The following is a 12,788-nucleotide window of genomic DNA, read 5'->3' as shown; positions in this document are numbered from 1 at the left end:
CACCTAGAGGGGTGGGATAGGGAGGGTGGGAGGGAGGGAGATGCAAGAGGGAAGAGATATGGGAACATATGTATATGTATAACTGATTCACTTTGTTGTAAAGCAGAAACTAACACACCATTGTAAAGCAATTATACTTCAATAAAGATGTTAAAAAAAAGGTTAAAAAAGAAGATGTGACACGTATATACAATGGAATATTATTCAGCCATAAAAAGGAACGAAATTGGGTCATTTGTAGAGACATAGATGTATCTAGAGACTGCAATACAGAGTGAAGTAAGTCAGAAAGAGGAAAACAAATATTGTATGTTAATGCATATATGTGGAACCTAGAAAAATGGTACAGATGAACCGGTTTGCAGGGCAGAAATTGAGACACAGATGTAGAGAACAAACGTATGGACACCAAGCAGGGAATGCAGCGGGGGGGGGGGTTGTGTGATGAATTGGGCGATTGGGATTGACTTGTATACACTGATAATAAGAACCTGCTGTATAAAAAAATAAATAAAATTAAATTGAAATTTAAAAAAAAGAAAAAAATCTGTTCAGAGCAAAGGCTTTTTGAGTTCTGTATGACAACAGAACGATATTAACATGACAGAACTTTCAAAAGCCATTTTGACATGTAATTTTACCTTTCCTGATAGGCCAAGTTATTGATTTTGTAATCAGCAACTGTCTAGACAAAATAAATAAGTACATAAACTTCTTGGCTACTTTTTTGGTAGCTGAGGAAAAGAGAGAAATATATGTGGAAAAATCAAATGCTGCTTTATGACAAAAAAGGTCATTGTTTCCTGCTGTAACTACAACAGTAAGATTTATATATTTCTGTGTATATACATATATATAAACAGAAATTTGATTTTAGATAGTACAGAATTCTTTTAATATAATTTTCATATACTGTACATATACTTCACATGGAATTTGAAACAACAAATATTAAGCATTAACAGAGAACAATGAATAATTCCTACTGGCATAAATGATTTTTTATTTTTATGTTTTGTCTTGTGTGTTTTGGTCGTATTTACTGCTCTAGAGCTTTAACATGGACATATTCAAAGGAGCCTGTTTTTAGAGTCTCATCAGAACCTAGACCAGGTCTGCACTGTGTAACACCTCCACCTAGTGGCCAAATACCTCATTACACAGCAACCCCAAATTAAATTCATATTAAAGATATGATCTTTCAAAATAATCATAAACAACAATTGAGGCAACCAGATATATACAACCCATAAGCAAAGACACAGGGGCTAGGATATTTACATGTTTTTCACACATCAAATACATTTTAATATTTTGTGATGTGTGAATCTTTACATTCCTGAACATTCCATTTCCTGAAGTTAAATTCTGACAGGTGTTTAAAAGAACATTAACTAAGACACACAGAAAAATATCAGATACTTCTTAACCTCTGACCAACTCTGCTTTCCCAGGACTCATGGAACGCTATGTGTGTGGTGTGTTTTAATCAGTTTTTCTGTTTATAAAGCTATACATGTTCATTTCAGAAAATTTAGAAATTACAGAATTTTATTCTTCTGGTTCCAAATCCATTGGGAGCATTTCCTGTATTGGCGGTGGTGGGAAGGGATGATTTCAGGATGCCCTGGACACTGGCTTTCCTCCTGCACGTGTGGGTCTCAGGGCCCAGCTGGGCAGAGGGGACTGGACATGCTCCCCCAACTCGGGCCCACCGCAGCCTCCACATTACCCTCTGCCTTCCCTCCTGCACCTGAGCGTGGACTGAGCTCCTAATAAATGAGGAGTGAGGGTGACTTCCATAGCAGAGGAGAGGCTGATCCAAATTTAGCCATTGGCCCCAGACTCAGACACCTGGGTCTATGCAGTACTCGGAGAGAAAAGACACAGACCACTAGCTGGCAAGAAGCTGAAATGGGATTCATGCACTCATTCAACAAATATTTGCTGAGTTCCAACCAAACTGTGTCTAAGATACAGATGGATAAGATGGTTTGGGGCCTAGAGTTGTAATCACTAACGTGGTTTGATGATAATTAACCGCAAACCATCAGAGATAAAGTGAACACTAACATATGACAAAGCAAAAAGAAGAAGAAATATAAACACTGATTTATCTGTAAAAGTAATGTTACTCAGTGATTTGTGACCTTACCATTTGAGTGTCTAATTGCCGTGAAACATAGGAATTACTATGCACACCTACACTTTTACCCACCCAAATTAAATTTTGCTAAAAGCACTGCACAATGAATATTTCGTTCATGCTTACTCAGGCTTTACTGTGTCGTATCCAAGGGGGTGTCGTTGTCTTCCCCAAATTAAAAGACAGCTAGAGCTGCCACCAGTGTTATTCCTATGAGCACAGGAAATAAAAACAAATGAGTAGCAGTCAAGAAAATAATATCTAATAGTAGATCTTAAGAGTTCAAATATTGTTTATGTCAAAGATGATGTTACTAGACCTACAATGGCCATAGCCCCATGTGCCTTGGTAAACAGGCTGCCAACACTCTTTACACTGCTTAGGATTTCAAACGCCATGTTTACAATCATTGCCGAGGCAACCTAAGATCTCCCTGAGACCAGCTCTTGAAGATGATGCAGTAAGGTCCTCAGCAAGTTCACACTGGCAGTAGAAATGATTTATAGGTTTGGGGATTTCTGGGTCCAGCCACAGGCAGACTATGCAAACACATTCCCATGCTGAATAGCACCTAGATAACCACCTTTTTAAACACACAGCTGAGCTAGAAAGAGAGCAATGAGCCACCCAGGCCAGGCGGCAAAGGGAGGTTAGAATGTGACCACTCACTCTAATGACCACACAACACTTCGCTGAGCACAAAATTCCTTCCAGCGGGGAGACAGAAAAGCAAATGAATAAGTAAAGCACACAGATGTTGATGGTGAGTTCTACGAAGAAAACAAGGCAAAGAGGGCTGGATATGAAGTGAGGATTGGGAGTCAAAATAGAATGCTTGGCAAAAGTGGCTGAAAACTGACCTTTGAGCCAAAACACAAAGGGAGTAAGGAAAGGGCGCAGTGGTGGCCTGCAGAGCGTGCCGGGAATGTCTCAGCGGGGATAAACGCTCAGGGGGGCTCCCAGGAGCAGGAAGGAGCCTGGGGCTCTGACAGCTGGCGAGGTTGAGAGGCAGGGCACTGAGCTGGAGAGGCCGGGGGGCCAGGCCATGCTCCGCCTCAAAGATGCCCACGAGGACACAGGCTGTTCCCCAGCGAGGGGAGAGGCCCTGGAGGGTTCTCAGCAGAGTGTGTGACTTGGTTTATCAGGCTCATTGTGGCTGCCGTGAGAAGGGATGCAATCACCTTCTGATCACCCCATTGATAAGGGAGGGATTCCTGCCCTGGACACACGACACCCAATACTGGACAGATGGGATGGTCAACAGGTTATTAGTCACATTGAAACCAACCAGGACCCTGCAGGGCCCTCCCGGGTACAAAAGCCTTTCCCTGTCCTCGGTTTTCTTATTTGTAGGAAGAAGGCTTCAGCCTCCTAGACCTTCTCTGTGTTCCAAAGGGCAGATCCAAACAGTTACTAATTAGGGGAGGGAGGGAATGCAGAAACAAAGGAGGAGCTGTCAAGAAACAACAGTGCAGTGATAAAGCAGGGTCCTGGTTCTTCCTCAAGGGATCTAGGTAACAATATATCTTTGAGTTCTTCTGCAGGAACTAAGGCCCCCACCCAGATGGAGGATGGTAACTTCAGGCTGAGCACAAAATTCTTGGAATATCACCCTATTACCTCACCACCAACCAAAGTCACACATCCTGCATCCCTCACCCCAGATTTTTCTTATAAAGTCTCTTCCCCAAAACCATCAGGGAGTTAGGGTCTTTTGAACATGAGCGGACTGTTCTCCTTGCTTGACCCAGCAATAAACCTTTCTCTTCTCCAAACTCCAATGTTTCCTTTTTTTTGGTCTCACTTTGTGCCAGGCACATTAACTTGCATTTGACAACAACATGTACTCACAGCCCAGGAGAGGAGGACCCGCAGGGTCACACAGGGGATGCGCGGGGACCAGCAGGGACCCTGAGAGGTGAACTTTCTAGTAACAAAGGAGAAGTGCCCACAGGAGGGTGGAAGGGCTTGTTGGAATAACGCTGTTGGTGGGCAGGGAACGGAAACTCACCTCTTGGGCATAGGCAGGTACCATGCCTCTTCCCTGAGATGAAGATGGGTTTGACTACGGGACCTCATCCGTAGGAACACAATGGGGAGGGAAAGTGATGGTTCGGCTGTTTGAGTCCCCCACCCCAATTCCAGATGTCAAGGCACCACCTAATATTGAACCTTGATAAAGGATCATCAAAAACATGAACTTTAGAGATGGTCCCCTTTGTAGGCAATTGAATGACCTATGAAAACATGTGGCATTGGTGTTGGGCGTGTGTGTACCCAGGGATTGTGAATGTAGACTAATTAACGCCTGAGGCAACAGCGACGCCCACCTGGGAGTCCATCCACCACCTTGTATAATAACTTAAACAGGAGCCTTGGGGAGCCATTATGCCTCGTAGTTAAACCAGCTGCTGGGGCCTCTGGGGGAGTGGAAGCTCCACAGGATACCTTTGTCAAGAGCCAGCAATGATGCATCTTGAGAAGCAAAAAGAGGACCTTGGTCCTATCAGAGTTCCCAAGGGGATAAGAACTGTCCTGGTGAGGCCATGAACTGTGGCCTTAGTCCATGTAGAGACATCTGTGACCTTGATTTATATCTGGGGCATCTGTGAGGCAACGGATTCCCTGATTTCTTTACCCCACAGGGACCAGTATTGCATGATGTCCCAAGAGTTTGTAAAAATGTGCAGATGGGACCAGTGGTTGGCCAGGGCATCTAGAGCTAAGATGACCCCTGAGGTTTGGCAAACTGTGCTGACCCTTGGGTCCCATGCTTTACTAGGGACATCCTGGCTGAGGGATGGGAAGCAGTAACCTTCCACCAGGGCACAGGTCCTGCCCCGACTGCTTTTCTCCCCTCCCCACCCGATCTACGTGCATATCTTTCTTACAGCCTTGTTTGTACAGGATTCTTTCTGCAAGTTTCCAGTTAGTTTGCAGTGAGAACTATTCGACAAGTAGATATAGTTTTAAAGTGTTCATGTGAGGGAGGTGAGTTCCTCGTACTCTGCTATCTTGATCAATCTCGACCTATTGGATTTTGTTCTGCTTTTTGAAAGTGTAGGTTTGTGTCTTTAGGAAAATTTGGGACATTTTTGGCCATTGTTTCTTTGAATACTTTTCCAGTCTCACTCATTCTCTCACCTCCCCTTCTGAGACTCTGGTAATACGTATGTTAGGTTTTTTTTTATAGTCTCAGAGGTCCCTGAGACTCATTTTTTACCCCACTCTATTTTCTCTTTGTTGTCCAGATTGGATAAATTCTGTTGCTTTGTCCTAAAATTCACTGATTCTATCCTCTGTCTCCTTCACACTACTGCTGAGACCACCCAGAGACTTGTTGTTTTGTTTTTATTGCATTTTTATGTTCTGTAATTTCCATTTGATTCTTTATTGCAACTTGTTTCTTTATAGATATTTTATGTTTATAAATTTGTTTCAAGAGAATCCATAATTGCTTAGCGAAGTGTTTTTGTGATGTCTGCTTTAAAATCTTTGTCAGATAATTCCAACATCTGATCCCTCTCCATGTGCATGTATATTGATTGACTTTTTTCATTCAAGTTGTGAATTTCATGGTTCTTAGTGTGACTAGTGACTTTCAGTTGTATCTTGGACACTTTGGGTGTTATATTATGACACTGGATCCTATTTAATATCCTATTTTAGCAGGCAGACCCTTTACTGAGGTGTAGCATGAGAGCCAGGCAGGTGTGTGATCAGCTTCCCGCAAGGACTACTGACATCACCCTTGCAAAACTGGTGTGCTGACTCCCATTGTCTCGTTGCTGAAGGGTGGGCTAGAGTCCAGCTCCCTTCTGGCTCTACTGAAAACTTCCCAGTCAAGGAGGGGCACTGTCTCACACCACCTTGTTGCCTCCAATTTGAGGTATAAGCTCAGCTCCATACCAGGTCCTACCGAAACCAGGGTGGGTTATGCAGTCTGTTGAACAGTCTTTTCACTACATGTCCCAACTTGTGGGTGCCTGGTGGGGACAGATGCTCAGCTCCCCATTGAGCCCCACTGACACCAGATGGGGAAGGAGGACAGTGGAGTGCTGACTAGCCCTGCCATGGTCAGTCTCAATGCAGCCACTGGGTCTGGGGCTTCAGTTCTCCACTGCACTTTGTCCACATCAGGCGTGGGGGAAGGTGAAATTCTGACCAGCCTCAACTCACACCTTTCATTAAGTCCTCTGGTTTCTCAGGGTGGGTGGAAGCCCTCAGCTCTCTGGCTTTATGAAGGCTGGGGATTTAGAGCACTTCCTGCTTCTGCCAAGCTGGAGATGGAAGATCAGATTCCTATTTGACCCCTGACACCATGGGGTGGGGGGGGTGAATCTAAGCACAGCCATCAGCTTCTGCAGAGCAGGAGTAAGGAGACTGAAAGAGCAGCTCATTGCCAAGCCCCACCAAAGCCACATGACAGTGGGAGAGGGTGTTTTTCTTGTTGATTTTTAACGTGAATAGATCATGTATTGTCAAAAAGGTTTTCTGTTCTAGTAGGCACAATTTTCCTAGTCCTTTGGCTAGGAGAAACAGGCTTTTCTTGGAATTTTTTTTTTCCTATGCCTGTTAGTGGTTCTGGGTAAGAGGCTTCTGCAGCAGCCTCTCTGGGGTACTGGGAAACAATAAGGAAACCAGGGTACACACTGCCATGTCATTCCTCAAGGACCGAGATCCCTTTCTTCTTCCCACCTTTCAGAGCATTCCCATATGTGTTTGTTGTATTATGGTCATGATTTTTTCAGTTTAAGAGGGAGGATCTGGGAGGAATGGGTAGTTCATTAGTTTTTTATTAATTTTTAAAAATTTGAGAAATTTTTTAAAGTTACAAACCATAATGTAATAAGCATATGCCCATATTCTCAAATGAATCAATTATAAACATTTTTCATATTTGTCCCATATTTTTGCTCTCTACTTTTTCATTTCCTTTTACTTCTTTTAATAGAGATATGGCTTAAATAGCACTAAAGGGCATGTGTTTGAATATACAGCTGGATGAAGTTTTCCATACGTACACTCCTGATACGGAGCAGGACCCTATGGTCCTTCCCCCCACCCCTCGCCATGTCCTCAGCCTGCTTTTGTCTGTGGAAAAACTTTACCCAAGGAATAAGTTTAATCAGAGAAGTGGGAAAATGCAGAAACAAAGGAAAACTGTCAAAGGAGACAAAATAATAAGAGTTTAGTCATGAAGCATAGTCAAGGACATTTAGTTCTTCCTTAAGGTCTCAGGTAATATTCTGAGCCATGTCCTGTGAGCTGTCTTATGGATACTGAAACCTCCACCAGGTAGAAGAAGTTAACTACATGATGACCAGGCTGTAGCCATGACATAAGCTGCCACAGTTCTGAGAATTGGCCTCAAAGAAGTAGAAAGAAATCAACCCTGGAACTGAAGATTAACTGTACCTAAAACAATCAAGATGACGTTGGTCAGACCACCAATGACCAATTTCAAGATGACTGTCAGAGATGACTGTGCTGTTTCTACATGTAGCCCCGTCCCTCTGTCTATAAAAGCTCTTGCCCCCTGATTGTCAGTGACGGGAATTCAGCCTTTGGACAGGTGTCCACCCCCGTGTTGCTGGCATCCAAAATAAAGCAAACTTTCCTTTCCACCAACCTTGCCTGTTTATCGGCTTTTGAGCAGTGAGAAGCTGGACTCCACTTTCGGTTACACTCCTATGTAATTTGCCACCCAGAGTGGGATGTGGAACACTTCCTTCCCCAGGAATTTCTTTCATTCCCCTTTGCCATGAATAACTACCCCTCCTCTCCGCAGAGGGAAGCCCTCCTCTGACCTCCGTCACCGTATACTAGGTGTGCCTGCTTTTGGACGTCATATTAATGGAATCATGTTGCAGAGTTGTTCATTTTGTTTGGTTTTTGCGTTTCTGGCTCCTCTGTTCCAACATAATGCTTTTGAGATTCATCCACAGCGCTGTGGATCAGTAGCTCCTCTGATTGCTTAGTAGTACGTATTATTTGAATATTTCATGGCTTGTTTATTCACGCTCCTGTTAATGAAAATAATCTTCTGGAGGAGACAATTAGAAGGCTTCTATCTAAAAAGATCTCCAAAGATCTTTTGGAGTCTTTATTTCCTATTTGGTCAGTTACTAAGCTTAGCTGTATACCACATCACTTTTCTTTCAAGAACTCTTATTTGTAACATGAGTGATATAAAATACTACCCATATATTCTTATTTATTAAGTCATAATTATGCATATATACCAAGATTGTCCTGTTTACTATTCCTTTCTCTCTTGTTTCCTCCTGAAATCTGTTTTGATTTATATGGTATTTATTTTTGTGAGAACACAGATTGCTGCCCCCCTCCCATTTCTGATTTGTATTTCTAACATGTGCCCAGGTGAGGCTGATGCAGCTGGTCAGAGGACCGTTCTTTGAGAACCACTGCGCTAGATACAGACTGTTACCCAGGTGATGCTAAGACCACATGCCGAAGGCCTACTTCACCAAGGAGAGAGCAGTGAAACCAGCTGGGAGAGGTATGCAGGGGACTCGGAGAGCAGGAGCTCCAGAGAAGGTGGATTTCCTAGTGCCCTCCCTCTCTCATCACACCCCTCACCATCTCACTTCCTTCTTTTTTTATTTTAATTTTTATTGGAGTATAGTTGATTTACAATGTTGTGTTAGTTTTAGGTATAAAGCAAAGTAAATCAGTTATACATATACATATATCCACTCTTTTTTTTTAGATTCTTTTCCCATTTAGGCCATTACAGAGTATTCAGTAGAGTTCCCTGTGCTCTACTACAGGTTCTTATTAGTTATCTATTTTATATATAGTAGAGTGTATATGTCAATCCCAATCTCCCCGTTTATCCCTCCCCCCCTTACCCCCTGGTAACCATAAGTTTGTTTTCTACATCTGTGACTCTACTTTTTTTTTGCAGATAAGTTCACTTGTACCCTTTTTTTTAATTGCACATATAAGCTATATCATATGATATTTGTCTTTCTCACTTCCTTCTTTGATGTGAAGAGTCAAAGAAGCTTCTCCCCTTCCTTGACTGTTCAGAGAAACCTCTTCAAATCCTCCAATCCAGAAATATAGGCATTGCAATGCAGTCAGAAAATCCTAACACCAGCATTCTCAAATGCACATAGGAAGTCTCAAGAGTATACAGGTAGTGAGAAAAAAAAAAAAGAAAAACCACTTAAACTGGTGGAAGATATCATGTAAATACTTCTTAACTTAATGTCCTTGCCTTAAAGGAATGAGATTCAAATGTAAGGAATTTTATTATTATTTCACTTATTATTTTTTTTTACTTTAAGACATGATTATGAATTTACTATTAAAATAAAACCCCAATTGGCTGTCCCTGTCACAGAAATCTCTCAAAATAAGATACTTTCCAACAGATAAGACATTAAACAGATTTGAATTATTAATGTTAATATTTTTAGTAAAGATGAACAAGGAATTTTTCATAGAAAAAAGTTCAGAAGCAACCAGACTAGTTATTGCATACATAAAAATACCTCACCATAAAATACATGTCTGGAAACTAGTGCATTTTTCAGTCCTTGGGCATGAGAACAGGCCAGTCTCAGGTGGGGCTGTCTCCAGCACCAATTCTTCTCTAATGGTGGAAAAGGGAAAGAACAGAAGACAGTCATTGGAGAAATGTCTATTTAGGTCTTCCACCCACTTTTGGATTGGTTTCTTTGTTTTTTTGATATTGAGCTTCATGAGCTGCTTATATAATTTTGGAGATTAATCCTTTGTCAGTTGCTTCGTTTGCAAATATTTTCTCCCATTCTGAGCATTGTCTTTTTGTCTTGTTTATGGCTTCCTTTGTTGTGCAAAAGCTTTTAAGTTTCATTAGGTCCCATTTGTTTGTTTTTATTTCCATTACTCTAGGAGGTGGATCAAAAAGGATCTTGCTGTGATTTATGTCATAGAGTGTTCTGCCTAAGTTTTCCTCTAAGAGTTTGATAGTGTCTGGCCTTTCATTTAGGTCTTTAATCCATTTTGAGTTTATTTTTGTGTATGGTGTTAGTGAGTGTTCTAATTTCATTCTTTTACATATAGCTGTCCTGTTTTCCCAGCACCACTTATTGAAGAGGCTGTCTTTTCTCCATTGTATATTCTTGCCTCCTTTGTCAAAGATAAGGTGACTATATGTATGTGAGTTTATCTCTGGTCTTCCCATCCTGTTCCATTGATCCATATTTCTGTTTTTGTGTCAGTACCATACTGTCTTGATTACTATAGCTTTGTAGTATAGTCTGAAGTCAGGGAGCCTGATTCCTCCAGTTCTGTTTTTCTTTCTCAAAAAGACATACAGGTTGCGAACAAACACATGAAAAGATGCTCAGCATCACTAGTCATTAGAGAAATGCAAATCAAGACCACAGTGAGGTATCATTTCACGCCAGTCAGAATGACCATCATCAAAAAAATCTACAAGCAATAAGTGCTGGAGAGGGTGTGGAGAAAAGGGAACCCTCCTGCACTGTTGGACACAGTGGGGGAAGGGGAAGCTGGGATGAAGTGAGAGAGTAGCATTGACATATATACAGTACCAAATATAAAATGGATGGCTAGTGGGAAGCTGTTGCATAGCACAGGGAGATCTGCTCGATGCTTTGTGGTCACCTAGAGGGGTGGGATAGGGAGGGTGGGAGGGAGATGCAAGAGAGAGGGGATATGGGGATATATGTATACATATAGCTGATTCACTTTGTTGTGCAGCAGAAACTAACACAACATTGTAAAGCAATTAAACTCCAATAAAGATGAAAAAAGAATTTTTTTAAAGGAAACAGTCAATTTAGATGAATGCTTCATGAATTCTCATGTTTGAAATCAGAAGATCTTCAGCCTCATTTTCAAAAGTACTACTTTATTAAAAATTATTACTTTAGGTATTAATCAACAGAGATGCTTCTGCAATCAACTTTAAAAGACAAAGACAAAATTGTACTGGTGACTCTTTCAAGGGCAACTGATAGGTACATCCAATTACAAATTTGGTGAATGGAGAGAATATTCAGTTATTCTGTGCTTCCCAGATACTTTTAAAAATTAAGTATCTTAAAGTTTTTGGTACAAATCACATGGCATTTAACAGCCACAGACATAAAAGAAGCTCTGCCTATTATATATTTTTCATATAATTACGGCTCCTTTAAAAGAAACAGAACTGCTCTAGAAACGTTTTTATTTGTAATCCAAAGAAGATCAGCTTATTTTTCCACTTATTCAGTTATAGAAATTACCACCAAGTAATAGGCAATAAGAGAATGAAAGTTCTTTTAAAGTCAAAGGAAGGCATCTCCAGAGTCAGAGAGTAACCAATCCACATGCAGCTCAGTACTATTTAATCCTTCGCAAAATGCTTCAGTGACATACATTATGGTGTGTATACACATGTGTTCTATATTTGCATTATATGGAGGCTTAAGTACTGAATTTCAATTATTCCACATTCACAGAGAAATGTATCCACATATTACACTTCCATTCATATTCACTACGTAAATGTTTTCTTTAAAGTTGCACAGAAAAATAAACATAACACTGCTGCAAACAGATGTCTCCACCTAAGTTTCACAGATTTATTTCTTTTTCTTCCAAATTACATCAAATATCACATGGTCCTCAAGTGGTCCCTCTGGACCACACGTGAGAGGGTGGTCATCATAGCCCCTTCAGTAGCATCCCTTTCCCTCTGGGAACCCGGAAGGAATAACGATGCTTGCTGCTGTGGTGTCGGACCATTTGCTTCTGTTGATTATCTGATGTTTCGGGAAATACCAGCTCATCTCCATCTATATGTATTTTTAAACAAAAGAAAACAGTGTCATTCTTTAAACTGTTAAGAGGCCTCCCATCCAGTTTCTCATGTTAATTTCACAACTGTTAATTAACTGCACAAATATCATACTGCTCTGATTTTTTAAAGTTAAAAATGGATGAATATGGCAAATTTCTCAAGAATAAAAACAGAGTATTAATGAACAGAATTTAATGTTCAATGTAAGCAACACCTAAAAATGAATTTATGGTGACTCTTATCTATAAAATGACATCATTTCACTGGAAGGAGAGGGCAATCATGTTGGTGTCTTTCCACTTTGATTTGCCCCCACATTTCTATGCTATGTTTTTCTCCTATCAGATTTTTGTGGCTAAAGGGTATCAAAACGGTCTGTTATGCTTCAGGGGCAAGCATAAAGGGCCAGTCATTCTGTAAATGAAAACAATTACAGTAATTGTAACTGAGCAAAGCATTTCTGAGGTCCACTGCTGGAGGAAGAGGTGCTGAGGTAAGAGTCATTCTCTTCTTCTCTCCTGGAGGTAAGAGTCATTCTCTACTTGCTGCCTCTTCTGATCTTGGGGAAAGATGCACCCCTCTTTAGACTCAAGACTTACTCTGTTTAAGTTCTTAATATCTAGAAGTCAACAAAATGTCACCCAGAAACACTTAAAACTGTCTTAGACTACAAAAAGAAAATAAGAGAGCTTCTTATAGGTTAAATTGTGTCCCCCCAAAAGATGTCATACTAACCCCCTCAGAGCATGTGAATGTGACCTTATTTGGAATTAAGATCTTCACAGATGATCAAGTTAAGATGAAATCATTGGGGGGGGG

This window comes from Physeter macrocephalus, chromosome 9, assembly GCF_002837175.3.
Source record: "Physeter macrocephalus isolate SW-GA chromosome 9, ASM283717v5, whole genome shotgun sequence".
In the NCBI taxonomy this organism is placed as follows: Eukaryota; Metazoa; Chordata; class Mammalia; order Artiodactyla; family Physeteridae; genus Physeter; species Physeter macrocephalus.
Note: the sequence above shows the minus strand (reverse complement) of the source record.